The following is a 14,773-nucleotide window of genomic DNA, read 5'->3' on the forward strand; positions in this document are numbered from 1 at the left end:
CACAAAACGAAGCATAAACACTAGGATCACGGAGCACAAACGAAGTTGCAGATTGGGACAAACGGAAAAATCAGCAGTAGCGGAGCACGCACTACTGGACGGCCACCAAATACCCTTCGACGAAGTTGACATTCTGCACCAATCTGAAAGATACTATCCGAGACTCACCAGGGCGGCCATCGAAATATTTAAACACCAAAACAATTTTAACAGAAAAGAAGAAATTACGGCACTCAATCCAGATTGGAAGCGCGTTTTGCACCAAACAGCATGTGCGCCGAAGCGTTGGAACCCCCACCCACCCCCCACGCATGAGCAGACACGGCTGGGCGGCATAAATACGACTGGGAATCCAGCAGTTGAATCATTCTTAGTCGGAAAGCACGGGAGATCACTTCGCCCACTGCCTCATCGCCTTTGAAAATGTCCACCGCAGTTGTGGACGAAACGTCAGGAAGAAATTCCGATAGACCACGGCTTCAAGGCCCGGAAAACATTCCTAAATGTTAATAATAATAATCAATATGACTTTTTGATCATTACGACTAGTACATATACTGAGCCAAAATGTCGTATTATGTCGCCAATATTTTTAATCAGATACGACAATAAGACTTGGTAATTATTAATACGACTTTTTGACATGGGAAATGGTAGATTTTTGCAGATAGGACACATAAATATCATTGAAAAAACGTATTTTAAAGATGATACGAATTTCAGACCTTGTCGGGGAGGTAAAGCAAACTCTGTTATGCCAGTATACCGTATAATCTAAAAAAGTGAAAAATTGCAGATACGACTTGTTGTCTTAGCAGGGCATCATAATGATAAGGTCAAGTAACTGACAAATCGTGTTATGTCATGTTGGTGCAACATAATTACAGAATCGTAGTAGTTATTTGAAATGTAATGGACTTTTTAACTTTTAGTAAAGATATACGTAAAAACATTCGTAGGTATGTCTGAAAATAAAGATTTTTGAATAACGTAACTATTAACTTATATACTAATACGGAGTCAAAATACACACTAACTAAAGCAGGATAGCGGGACGGTCGATAGAATATCCAATTTTAAGATGAGAATATCATATAAACCTATCTTGAAAGCGGCTTCGGTTTTGACAGTTCTAAATTATTTATTTATCTTGGCTTACTTACCGGTAAACCGTTATTAACCATTAAGTCAATAGATAACAATAAAAACTCAGATTACTGGACCTTTGGATATCTCAAGTTACGGATAAAAACCGATTTTTATTTTAGTTTATATAATTAATGTCATAAGTCAATAAACAAAAAAGTTACAAACTTAAATTGTTACTTTGTTGTTTATTGACTTGCAATACATTGTTTTCTAAAAAAAACTCAAAAAGCGTTACTGTTAGCGGCTTCAAAGAAGAGTTCCTTTTTTACGAAAACATGAAAAATCATTTTTTAAAAGCAGATTGGTACAGATAAGCATACAAAAGTTATTACATGTTAAAAACTAAATAATAGTTCCATGTGAGGCGCTTTAAAATTTGTCGAAAATTCAAATATGATTGCGCAAAGCCTAAGAATACAGTTTTTTTTGTTACTGTATGTTAATATTTGCGTGATTTCTGATGTTGTTTTTGTAAAATGTTTAATTTACGTTTTTGCACCCATTTCAAAAGCAAGGCGGTTTTAAAATAGGGCCATCTATCGATTGCTAAAGTCCTGTTATCATACACCGTCTCGCCCTATATGTATATCATCAGAAAGCAAAAAGTATTCTCTCTATTCATATTCCAGATTCTTCTCAAGAATTTGCACATTAGTAGGTGATGGGAAAGTTTCATATTGGCTCTATCTACACAAGCCATATATCAAATATTTAAAAACTAAATCTCTGATAGAATTGGAATGAAACCTAATAAGAAACTACATTTTTCGATAAATTTAACATTGGTTAACATGTTAACATTTCAACATTGTTAAACTTGTAGTACCTCAGCTGGAAAATGTATTGAGCTGTATCATAAACAACTCTTTCAGTTCCGGTATCCCCCTGGACAGGATAAAATTAGTGTTGATTGAGCCATTGTATAAAAATGGAGATCGTGTCGAAATCGGCAATTATAGGCCGGTAAGTCTACTACCTACCTTTTCCAAAGTTTTTCAACTTGCAATGGACAAAACACTGAAAAAATATATATATTTAAAATAATTCTAAGATTCTTAACAACTGCCAGCATGGCTTTATAAAATTAAAACCTACCCAATCGTGTACATTTGAGTTTATTAGAGTCATATTAGACTCTTTCGAATAGGGGAAACTAGTACTTGGAATGTTAGGAAATTTATCAAAAGACGATGACTGCTTCAATGGGGATAAAATTGGTCTTACGTTGGATACATATGACTTTAGAGAAAACGCAACAAACTGGATAATGTCTTAAATAAATGACAGAAAAGAAAAACTGTCCATAACAAAAGGCGCCACAACTTCAAGATCAGAAATATTGGGGTGTGGAATTGGCACAGCTCGGGGTAGATCCTGGGTCCTCTCGTGTGCTTATTATTTGTTAATTGGGACAAGCAAAAAGTGAGAAGTTTAATCACAAAGACGGAGAAATTTATTGAACTAGTAAAGAAATGGTTAAAAATAGGTGAATTAATTTTAAGCAATTAAAAACAAAACTTTTACTATTTAGGACGAAACGGGCTATGTCACATGGGCTACATCAGATGTGAGTGGTGAAAGTTTCAAATTGTTAGAAACTGCAAAACTCTTAAACATCAATCAATCATAAATAGATATACAGGTTGGTTTTTTAGTGCGAGTGAGTCCATTATTTCCGTTGGTGTTAAACTTTAGAAAAATAGTTTCATATAAAAGTTGTTGACGCACAAAGTGCGCACATTCTAAAAATATATTATATGATTCTGAGTGTCTCAGAAAAGCGAAGCAAGATCAAACTGAATTTTTTTAAATTGAACTACCCATTTTTTATTAACTGATGGAATACAGCTTGAAACGCTGCATATGTACCGTAAATTGATTTTTTTTTACTTATAACTTTTGTTTTTTAAATGGAGGTACCTGTATATTAATACGTCATTAGACAGACAATTTACAAATTTACGAATTTGCATTTACGCTTTTCGGCTGTGAAATCAACCGTAGTCAAATTATTAATTATTTTATTTAAAAATTTCAAAAAGTTGTTACATTTTGTAAAGTGGCTATGGAATTCATTAAATAAGTGTCAAAAAAATCAAAAATCAAAACAAAACTTTTCAACCAGATAGATTTAAACAAGATAAACCCATTTGTGATATTAACTTTCATGTTAATAGATTCTTTATTAAGTAAAAGTTTTAAATTAAAACTTTTACAAATTAATTATGTACGCCAAAAGCTTCATAAAATAGTTTTTAAACTACGAGAAAAATAAATAATTTGTATTTAGAATACGTGTAAAATGTAACCCTATAAATTGCCCTTATTGAATAGAACTGTATAAAATCCAGAGGGTCCAATTATTTGAATGACTCTTGAACTCCTTGTCCCTAAAAATGAATGCAGCAGAAAGCAAAAATATATCTCTTAGCGTTGCCTTGCGTCACGTATAAAAAAGCGGCCGAAGCGGGAGAATGAGAGTTAAACAAAAGGCTAGGATTATCTTGAGAAACAGCAGAAATAGAAGAAAAACCCAAAAAAAACAGAAAAGGATTTTTAATTAACAGGAGCGTTGACAAGAAAATCGCCCAGAGGGAGCTTATTGTGAGGAAATATGTTCGAAATAAGTTTTTCTTTTGCATTATTAATCCTTGTAGTTAATGAGAATTAGCAGTGACTATAGCGATGCTAGCGATGCAATGTGCTGTGCTTAAATGGAAGACAATAGATATGCCGTCTTCAGTGCCATGTTAGGAGGCAACTTTAAGCACAAAACTATTTTCTAAAACAAATATGGAAATAAGGTTTAATTGTAAATATCTAATCATTCCAAACGGGATATTTTATTTGACAAGTTAGGGAAAAAGTTAATCGGGAAAATAAAACTGTTTTTCATGGTCTTCTGACTAAACTTACTAGATGTTTCACTTATCGGGACAATTTCTGTATAAAATCGACTTTCTAAAATACGGTTTGCAATTACGCCACCTAGTGGTAATCTGAGAAGTTTCAAAATAATTTCCAGCAAATTAGCTTCTTCAAGTTTGTTATCCATTTTTTTTGCGATCGCTCTACAACACATACTTTCCAAGATACAGCCTCTTACCATCCTTATTGCGACACCCTGTATATATATTATTTATACATTTTTTGGACGATGGACTAATTGGGAAATTTCGGTTTTAGTTAAATGTACTCATATCCAATATGGTAAAATTCTTTAATTTCCAACGGCAGTTTTTTTCGGCAGTGCTCTACTGCGTTCCTCAGGGTTACAGATAATGAATTGAGTGGGACACAATTTCACGTCAACACAAAAACAAGCCAAATCCAAATTACTTTTTTTGGTTCCACGTTAAAATTTTATCTAATTTAAAATATTAAAATAAAATTGCTGGTCTCCCCATGCTGAGAGATCAGTCGACATTATCTCTTAGAATGGAGAGACCAGCAGCTTAATTTTAAAATTTGTAATATCTCTATTTCCCTCGAAAAGGGCTATCGACCACATAGTCTTTCTGCCCTTGAATTTACAATGTATTTGATGAAATTGAACGCCTTAACTAAAGCACAATAATCATCTATACCTGTTGGGTCAGTTGTGTCGATTGGAAGTGTTCCATTAGTGTTGTAATTGGGAAACGGAACCGGGATTGTCTTGTTTGTCCTCTAAGACAAAGGGGATCCAGTATGGTCCAGATGTGGGGATTATTGTTCCATTTTGTTTGTAGTTGAAATTGTCTTTCGGATATTCTAGTTATTTTTGTTCGTTCGTTTAGTAGTTCGTTCTTATTTTCGTTATGAGACTCATTGCAATTTGTTCTGATATTTATATGTGTTTCTTTGTATTGTTAGAAGAATTCGCTCTCAGTATCTGTCCGTAGTCAAGTGGAAGTCTGCAGATTGCTTTTCACATGTTCGTTGCTGTTTTGATGCTAACTCCTTTGTTTTTGTACGTAAGACCTCTGAAGTGTTTTGTACTTTTAATTATTTCGGTCCTGCCGTTTTGACATGTTTTGTAAATTACATTTTTCGGTCTAATATTGTACATCGGTATTTTACGTCTTGTTTGGGTGTTATTCTGGCCCCGTCTGTTATTACTGTGGGAAGTTTTCTTTAATTTGGTGATGTGGTAGTAATAGTTGGTTTTTCGTGGCGTTCGGCGTTTATTTGGTCTCCATTTGTAGAACCACGTCCTAGTACTGTCTGTTTGTGCTTGAAATTTTCTTACAGCAAAAGCTATAGGTTTGTCGTGTGTGATGAGTGCAGTATCATCGGCGTATGGCAGTATGTTTTGTCAATATGCATTTTATCTTGCAGGCTGTGGTTGTAGATGTCATGGGAGCCTATATTCGTAGCGTAAGGGTGAAAGCGGCGAATTTGTGGGAGTCCTTGCTCAGGAGAGGAGGGAAAGAAGATGTTGTTGTCGATTCGTACTGTAGTTGCCTGTTTTTAGGTAGGTTAGTCACGATATGGAGTAAGCATTTGGGTGTATTTAGTTTGCATAATGCGGAAATATTATGCAGTGAAAGTTAAATTGTCCGGTTGAAATAAAAAAATCGCTTTGATACAAATTCCTACCTGTTATTATGTTGTGTGGGTACCCATACGTTTGTAATCTAACTATATGACAGCGATAAGTACTTACGTTTTTCGTCAAAACGTTATAGCGATTTAAATGTTTACATTTTCAGCGGCTTCCTCACTCTTAACATGGTCGCTACGTCAAGGAGCCTTCATCCAAAATTACGAAAAATTTGACAACTTTATAAGGATGTTACTGAAGTTTTAACTGATTATGGGATATTTGTCAAAATTTGGTTCTGAATGTTTAATTTTCAGTTCCGCCTTTGTCGTGAACTGCTGAACTTACGAAATGTTTTCTGAATTTTCTGACTATAACTTTAGTGTTTAGTTAAACTGCTATTTTATTAGGTACGACCGATCGCTTTAGAAGATCTTTAGTTAGAAGATTTGATTTGTATTTAAGGAAAAAGAAAAGGCGTATAACATTTTTGCACCTTTGATATACATTTCTTAAATTATTTTTGCATCTGCTTGATAATAAATATTTAAGTTTCTTTCAAGTGAATTTTTCTGCATGAGCTGGCAAATTGGTTGTAAAATGCTTTCAGCATTTTCTTGCAAATAAATAAAGTCGAGTTTAAGGAAAATTGAACGTCATGGCGGTTTCTTAAAAGCGAAACGTCCAGGCAAAATTAACAGTGGTATTAACGCTGAATTAAAGTGAAGTCAGTTTTGCTCCGGCTTTGATATTAACGCCCGAGAAAAACGATATTGAAATTCAAAAAATTAAGTTTTTCTCAAATTAGTCAGAATCAAAAACTCGCATCAAAGATCCGGAACCGAAATTTTATTAGCCTGATAATTGCCCAACGTTTTTCCCATTTAACCAAACTCGAACCATTTACGGTTTCCCATATCCCCATACGGGGTCGTATTATTGTGGACACAGTGAATATAAATATTTTTTATCAGTATAGGTACAGGTGTAATTGTGTCGCCATTTACATTGGTCCGTTGCAGATTGAACCAACCAAATGAGAACTAACATGTTGGAAGCCTTTCCAGAAGATGCTTGCGAATGGCGTACTAATATATTAAAAATCTTTTAATTTGCAAAGTTATTTCGTGTGCCTAATTAGACGTACTTATTGAACAATATTGCAGGAGACGAATCCAGGATGATTGAAAATTGTCGTCATTTCACTGAGGTGTTGCCTGGAGGTGCTTAGAAAGTCCCGGAAAAATAGCTAAAAAAAATATTCTTATGTTGCCCTTGTGACTTTAGCCATTGTAACCTAACTTGTTTTTGAACAACATTATATGTAAACGGAAAAAGGTTTCTGAGGCTTCAGCGTAGTCGTTACAATATTAATAGTAGCTAAATCCATTTCAAAGTTCTATATTTTTAGGGTGTTTTATATTTAATTGAAATGGAAATTAACCTCGTTTCGTTTTTAGACTATTTCGCAAACCATGAAGTTTTGGAAGCTCCGGACTAATTAAGATCAATTTTATTAAGGGTTTACCTTTATTTACAAACAGTAATGGCTAGTCAGCTTGTCGATGCTTGCAGCCGAAACAATTCTTCGTAATTTCACTTATAAGTATGTGCTTAAAATTGGATTTGATTGGAAATGCTTAGTCTAATTTTTTCCACTGTATAGGCAAAAAATTTTTCAGAATAATAAATGTAAATTTATTTTGAATTTGAACACATTTTGGGCAATTGCTTAAAGCGTTTAAATCGTAGATGAAAACATTAATAAGATGGCAGATGAAAGCATTTTCTTTAAACGTGCAAAAGTATACACATACGCGTTCAACGCATTTTTAGCGTCGAGTCGAGTCAAAGTTCCTGCCATAACAAAGGAACGAATTCTAAGCCGGTCTGTAATGGATTTCAATTTAAACAAAGCATTTGTTGGACATGAGTTTGCGAAGATTTATCTATAGAAATTATCGGTTTGCAAATCGGAACGGAAATGCAAGGAAATCCAGACAAATTGATTTAATTTGAATTGGAGACGTTGAAATGCAAGAGGCAGACTGCGGACCGTAATTGCTGATAATAATTTATAACCCCTCTGTTAAGAAGTCATTTCTTATAATAGTTGCCTTTAGAATGTAAACCATTATTTTCCGTATATCAAAAAACCGAAGTTTATGTATTACGGAATAGAAAAATTAAACAATATATTTAGAAAGTTTACTAATACATAACGCAAATAAATATTTAAAAATGTCTAGATATCAGTGTGCGAATTTTAATCTACTTTAACTACTTAGCCTTGTATGCTAAGTAAATAAGCAATAATTATTGTAGAAATCACTAATCTGTATGGCCAAAGTAAAAAGAAAGATACGTTTTCAAATATATCAAAAAACCATACAAATAAAGAAGCGCGCCATAGTTCGGAAGTTATTAATTTAAAAAATATTTAAAATTTAATTTAAGTTTTCCAGTATGTGCACTATATCAATACTTAAATATTGCTTCTAGAACAGGCATAATTCAATTGCCTAAATATTTCACCGCATCTGAAATAAAAGAGAACGATACTTATGGAAATATATGCTTTCCAACAGGCTTTAAATCAAATTTAAAGCGTAGGAAGGGAACAAGAAATGTCACACTTTTCTGAGAGGCGTGATATGTGACGCGCTAGGAAGTGCCTTGATATGCGACATATAAAGTAGTTTGCTTTTGCGTTGCTAAAGGGGGAAAAATTTAGTTCTAGGAACGAGAATTCTGTTCCTATCCCAAAATGTTTAGAAGTTTGAGGAGTTTGTAAAATGTCCATTACTTGCAGAATAAATCACGTCTTGCATCGGTCATGTAGAAATATGAGCCAACTCCAACCCATTAAAAATATTTTCTATGTAATCGTGTTAATATTAGGCATGTAATTTAACATTGGCCCAATATAATCTTGAGAGTTATGGTAATCAACTTGTAAGGTTTGTGCATATTTTTGCATTTTTTGATGATAAATACTTATTTAAAAGATAAGAGGAGGAGAGTGTCACACAGTTATGTTAGTTTAAAATACTTACCTTTTTTCATGACCATCTTTAAACTTGTAACAATAGTTTTAATAGATAGATGTTTCACAATCAAAAAAAATTCCTGGACACTCAAGTAGCCGCAAGTTAAACGAAACTCACATGCAACTGGGACATACAAATTAATTTTTGAACGGAGAATTCTGATTCTGATTTGGTTTTTGGTCTTCAGCCTAGAAGCATATGTATTAAAATATTTTCTGTATATGATCAACATGTGAATGCTTTATAATAAGGAAACTTGTAACACATTGTTTCAACATTCTTCTACATCAATAAGTATTGTCTGCTTACAATGTTTTAAAAGTACTCTATTATAAAGGGGGATGCACTGTGCATCAGTGTTCACATGATTATGTCATTCGTACGAGCTACCCAAACTTTATATTGCTATATTATTCCAAAAATAGTGTCTCCTTATTAAGTCATTTTATGGTTGTTTATACGGTGTTGGTAAGAACGTAAATGCGACAAGTGTTAATTTGGTCCAATGTGGCCTAGTCGTGAACATTTTATTGTCGATTACAGCTTTTATTAATTTACCTCATATGACACGAAACGTTTGATATAAAAACGTGGATATTAAGCTGGCACGTCCCCTCGGAATATGCCCATGTTAAATGGATATCAATATATCAGATAACATACGAAATAAGCCCTTTTATAAAATTCAGACAACGTAATTACGGTTGCATGTCAAGCAGCCTTTAGAACAGCAACAACATTTCATTATAGTTTAGCGCTGCGTCGACCACAAGGACGAACTAATTACGTCTTGCTTCCGATGACAAACCGAATTACGTTTTAGCAAATAGCCAGTCAGACCCGTGGCTAATATGATTGATGATTTTTATTCAGAAGTAAAATTGTTTGGCAACACCTTTTGGGTAACAACCTCAAGGCTATTCGGGTCGATGGAGTTGCCCAGCGATATTCATAATTCAGTCCAAATGCTTATTGCACATTCCTAAAAATCGACTAGGTATCGAAATAACAAACACTTGTAATTTATATGTAACTAGCGGTTCTGCCTGTGGCATTGCCCACGTTGACCTGTTGTTACGTTTCCCATAGACTTATCTACATGTAAATTGTAACTCGAAAACTAGAAGAGTTAGGAATATGAAATCTTGTCAGCAGGTTACACTCTAAATAAACTAAGAAACGTACCAAATTATAGCTTTGTAGCTCGGTGCGATTATGATTAAGTTAGGAGTATTTATGGACATACCAACAGACATTTATTTCTATATATATCGATGATAGATGATCAAGAAGCCGGTATATTATTTTCAACATATCTCAGCATTAGTTCTTTGACTTCAGTGGAGTAAAGCACAAATTAAGTTATACATTAAAGTTAAAATATAAATCTTTTATAGATTACTTAACACCACAACTACTATCAGCACCGACGTGCATGAAACCAGCGATCTAGAGACCCATTTTTAAACAAATTGTTTATCCTTTGGCAAAATAGAGAACATTGTCAATATTTTTAAAATAAAAACTACTTTAGCCATAGCAGTAGAAATGAGACACATTAATTAATCGTTGACTACTAATTACAAACGAAGCAAAAACTATGAGCGTAAAATCTTCGATTTTTGTGGATATTATAGAAACAGTGCTGCTATTCTTGGAAATGGGCATACGTTCTATTTGTAACCAGTATTTTGTGCGGTTGTACAATAACAGCACATTGATCAATTGGGAAACACGCAAAATTATATAAAAATGTTCCAAAAATTTGGCATGTATGGTCACCGGTCATCTATCAATTTTTATCATTAATCTTAAGAAAAACTTTCATCAAAGTCACACCGAGCAAAGATTTTGTCTGACGACGGTTGAAAGATCGAGTCATACGCCAGAAAATATTTTTTTAATGCGAATAATTTTAAACGGCGTATAAGCAGCTATAGCATTAGTCTTTTTGTTGATAGTTTGAAACTAGTTCGAACTAAACCTACAATTTGTAAACCTACAGTATACTTTTTGTGTAATTAACTATTTTCTCTAAGTCAAATAATTAAAGACTGTCGGATACCCACTAAGGCTGTTTTAACCCATGCCACATGATAAGATTCCACATACTTCACAAAACGAAAAATTTTGCCAAATATTGCTTATTTCTGAAACGTTTAATGCTGGATATATAGTTTGCTTAAAGCTAAAACGCATTTAGTCTAAAATATACAATTTTGGGAAATGCACCTTTAAACCGAGCCGAAAAGTATATGAGAATATTTTTGGAAATTCTCACATTAAAATCATATTTTAGTCACTAAAATGTGCACTAAAATTTAGTGCACTTGTTTGTGTGGCATTGGGAGACTTTGTCCGTTTCCGAAGACAAATATGTGATTTTGAAACCACTCGGACAACCAAACACAAATTCGGCAATTTCAGACTTTTAACTTTCAACTTTACGCCCACGATATCTACAAGTATATCTAAATAGAACAACGCAGAGTCTGAATCATTTTACATAGGGTTTCCTAAATTTGAAAAAAGTGAATTAAAGTTAATTTACACGTGTAACCTTGTAAATTGACTGCGGCTCGTTACGTGTAGTGTTCGGTTTCACTGAGTTTAGGAACAAATTTCCGCAAATAATCGCACAACTTAGCAAACATATTTTGTCTAATAACCCCTACTTTAATTTCTCGACAACAATTTTGCGTTCGTTTTTTGACTTATCTTTGCTGTTTCAACAGTCATTTTATGTTGAATTTTCTCAAGCTACGATAATTAAAATATTTCACTCAGGTAGTATTCGCTCAAGCGATGGGAGCACTTCTGCATTTCGAACCTATCTGATGAACCCTGGCAAGAAAACAATATAACCAATAATGTAACTGGGAATGTGGCATTGTTAACAAACTTGAGGATGAGATGTTAAAGAAGGGATTTTGCGATGTCATTGAAAAAATATAGGGGAATGTAATAACGGTAATGAAATCTAATATAGCCAGCCGGCATCTAGGCTTGAAAGTTGAGTAACGTTTTCCAATGGTAAATATAACATTTATTTGAAGCATGTGTTATTTGTACTTTGACTCATGCTGGGGCTTCACCAATTTGTATTCTTCTCAACCTTTTATAATTATTTAAACAAAACAGAGTCAATTTCAGTATTAACAACCCCGAGAAAATTACCCCCAACAATGCAATCAGTTCGTCACATTACCATAACTCATTCCATAAATTAAATTATCTTATGATTAGCAAAGGCTTAGGGTAATACAAATCTCTGAGATATACCTATCTGAATTTCAATCTTATTAGAACTTGTTGATGTCGACTAAAAGACTGCTGAAGGCTGCTGCTCGTTTAATCTTTACGAGCTCATCGCATTTTTATTTAACTGCTCCAGGTTTATAGGAAAAGGTATCAGCGCCAGAAGTTTTTGGTAATGATGCCGGTGGGAAAATCCAGTTAAAACGAATAAGCGAGTTCTGTCGTAATCTAGGGGGTGCCTGATTGAGACACGAAAATTTTGATTGATGAATAGTGTTGACCCAGCTAACGTTGTCGTATTGATAAGCAAAACCAGTGCAAATCTTAATTTCGCTGTGCAGTTCCAGTAAATATGAAAGCAGTTTAAACATGGAATCTAAGGCTCTTTCTTGTTTCTTAAAACAAGTCCACCAAGCTTTTCTTGCAAAAATATCACTTAGGTTTAACAGTATTAGTCGTTTAAAAATGTTCGAAAATGAACAAGTAAACTTAAAATATGGGGCCAATAAAAGCGTGTATCTATGACCTAAACTTGTTTTTCGTGAAGTGACCATTATAGAGCCTAACTCTTCAGTGAGAACAAGTAACGTAGATTATTTTCCTGTCAAGCTATATTTTATGTAATATAATAGTTTGACGTGTATAAGGGTTTCCCGAAGACCGAAATCATTTTTGGAAATTTAATGCTCTTCCAAAATAATTATTATGCCGGAAATAACGTGAACATGATCTGCTTATTCTGACTCATTCAAAACCCCTAATGCCCTGTGAACTAATTGAGACTAATTAAATATGGTACATATGACAATGGGTATAATTTTGTCGGGCAAAAGCGCCTGGTTTCATTAAAGTACAGACGCAGATGGAGCGGCAAGGTTGATGAGAAAATTATAATTATCTGGGTATTATATGTAGCTATCTAAGTTAACGTCATATAAAATGTCAACGGCAAGTTAGTATTTTATATGGGTATTGGCTGAACAAAGAAGCGACTTCATACAGGGTGATTCAATATTCGATATAACGATGTTATACAGGATAATAGGGGCTCACTTGGAAAGTACGAGAACAATATTGAAAGTTTTTTTTCGATAATTTCTAGAAGATATTAACAGTTGAAAATCGAATTTCTACTTTGTAGCGTTAGCAAGCATTATTTTCTTTCTGTATTTAAAGTTCTCTTCTACAATTTTCTGATGAAAAGTCAAAGCGGCAATGGTGTTTATTGTCATTAACTGATAATTACAGGTGGATAGCCCTGGTCAATAATAACAGTGATTTGTCAAGCTGTGACTTTGAATTTCTTTGCACGAATTTGCGGATCTGCGATTAGTTCAGGGGAAATGCTGCAGTAACATAGCAGAAGCTGAATGAACTCACGCCAACAAAGGGCGAGGAGAGTGGTTCCAGGAAGATAGTGGACGACAATAGATGCTCAGAAACTTGAAAAACATTGTTGCGATTTTCTAATATAGTTTTTTGCAAATTTCTCAAGTTTTAGTAAAAATGATTTTTTTTTACAATTTATTATGTACTTCTAAAACACCGCCAGACAACACTTCCAGAGGAATGACGCCAATTTTGAATCACACGATATACATACGACAATATTATTGTCTCCAAGCTGACTATAAACTATCGTATCGGAAGTTATTCTTACCATCTTTTATCGAATCAGAAAATGAACTGCTGCTTGTTCTTTGTAATTTTTCATTCACGAATATAGTTTTCCTAAAATATTAGATAGTCGATTGCACTGTATGTTTATTGAGTTACCTATACAGAATGTCCTTGAAATGACTGTTCGTCGGTTAACCAAAAATTTCTTACTGAAAATAAGAGGATGTTGGCAAACTTTCCTATGTCCAATGTTGCTTCTTTTTGCCGCTACAGGACGTCAAAGTTCTCAAATTTAATTTTTTTTTTCCAAATAATTTCTAAGCGTCTAAATGGATGTTCACCAATTTTAGAATCGAAGTTTTGCTACATAAATTGACGTGATTTGAAGTAAGCATGATCTTGATGAGATAATTAAAATATTTTAGTGATACCAGCTGATTTTCTATTAAAACTCCTTTACTTCATGAAAAATTTTCGCGAAACCTACAGTTTATGTACAAATAATAATTTACGATACCTTGCAATTCAGATTCTTAATTTTGCAGAACGGAACATAAAAAGTATTAATTCTGAATAATTGAACTGATTTGATTATTTTCATTATGTTCAAAATGTTGAGCGGTAACCGAAAAATTAAACTGTATATTGAGCATAGTGTCGGACTTATGCAGCATTGAAAATTATTTCCAGTTATTCGCAAGCATTTAAAAAGCATATACTTTTGATTTGAGAAAAAAATCCAGCGACTTAATTCGAATGATCTTGGTTAGTTTATGAGTGCATCGTTCCCTCTTCCGGTCAATCTATTATCCACCTTCGCTCAACACCAAAAACAGTAAACACCATTGGTTTATCAAATGCACGAAATAAGTTGTTTAAGTTAAATCAAGTATTGTTTCTAAGCAGCACTACAATCCAATACATTTCCAAGCAAACAAGATATCCTTAATAATTATTTTTTGTATAGGAAGTGTGTATTTGGCGAAATTTTATGGTAAATGGCACTTAAGAGGCAAAAAAGTTAAAAAGTCAAATGAAAATAGCTAGTAGGATAAAAAAAATATTTAAAAAAGTTTTCAGAGGGTAATAAAAACAAAACCATTTATTTACGAATTTTTATATTCTCACGCGTTAAAAAAAGATCGCGCGCACGTCAAAATGCGTCAATTTG

General features: G+C 33.6%; 1 protein-coding gene across 1 annotated transcript in view; it reads right to left on the reverse strand.

Annotated features, from left to right (window-relative positions):
* LOC109545939 (protein O-mannosyl-transferase TMTC2) overlaps positions 1-14,773 on the reverse strand; it is a 365,218-nt gene that overhangs the window by 349,089 nt on the left and 1,356 nt on the right. The window lies entirely within an intron of this gene.

Source organism: Dendroctonus ponderosae, unplaced genomic scaffold (genome assembly GCF_020466585.1).
Source record: "Dendroctonus ponderosae isolate FM_Combo_2020 unplaced genomic scaffold, Dpon_F_20191213v2 Dpon_F_20191213_1, whole genome shotgun sequence".
Lineage (NCBI taxonomy): Eukaryota > Metazoa > Arthropoda > Insecta > Coleoptera > Curculionidae > Dendroctonus > Dendroctonus ponderosae.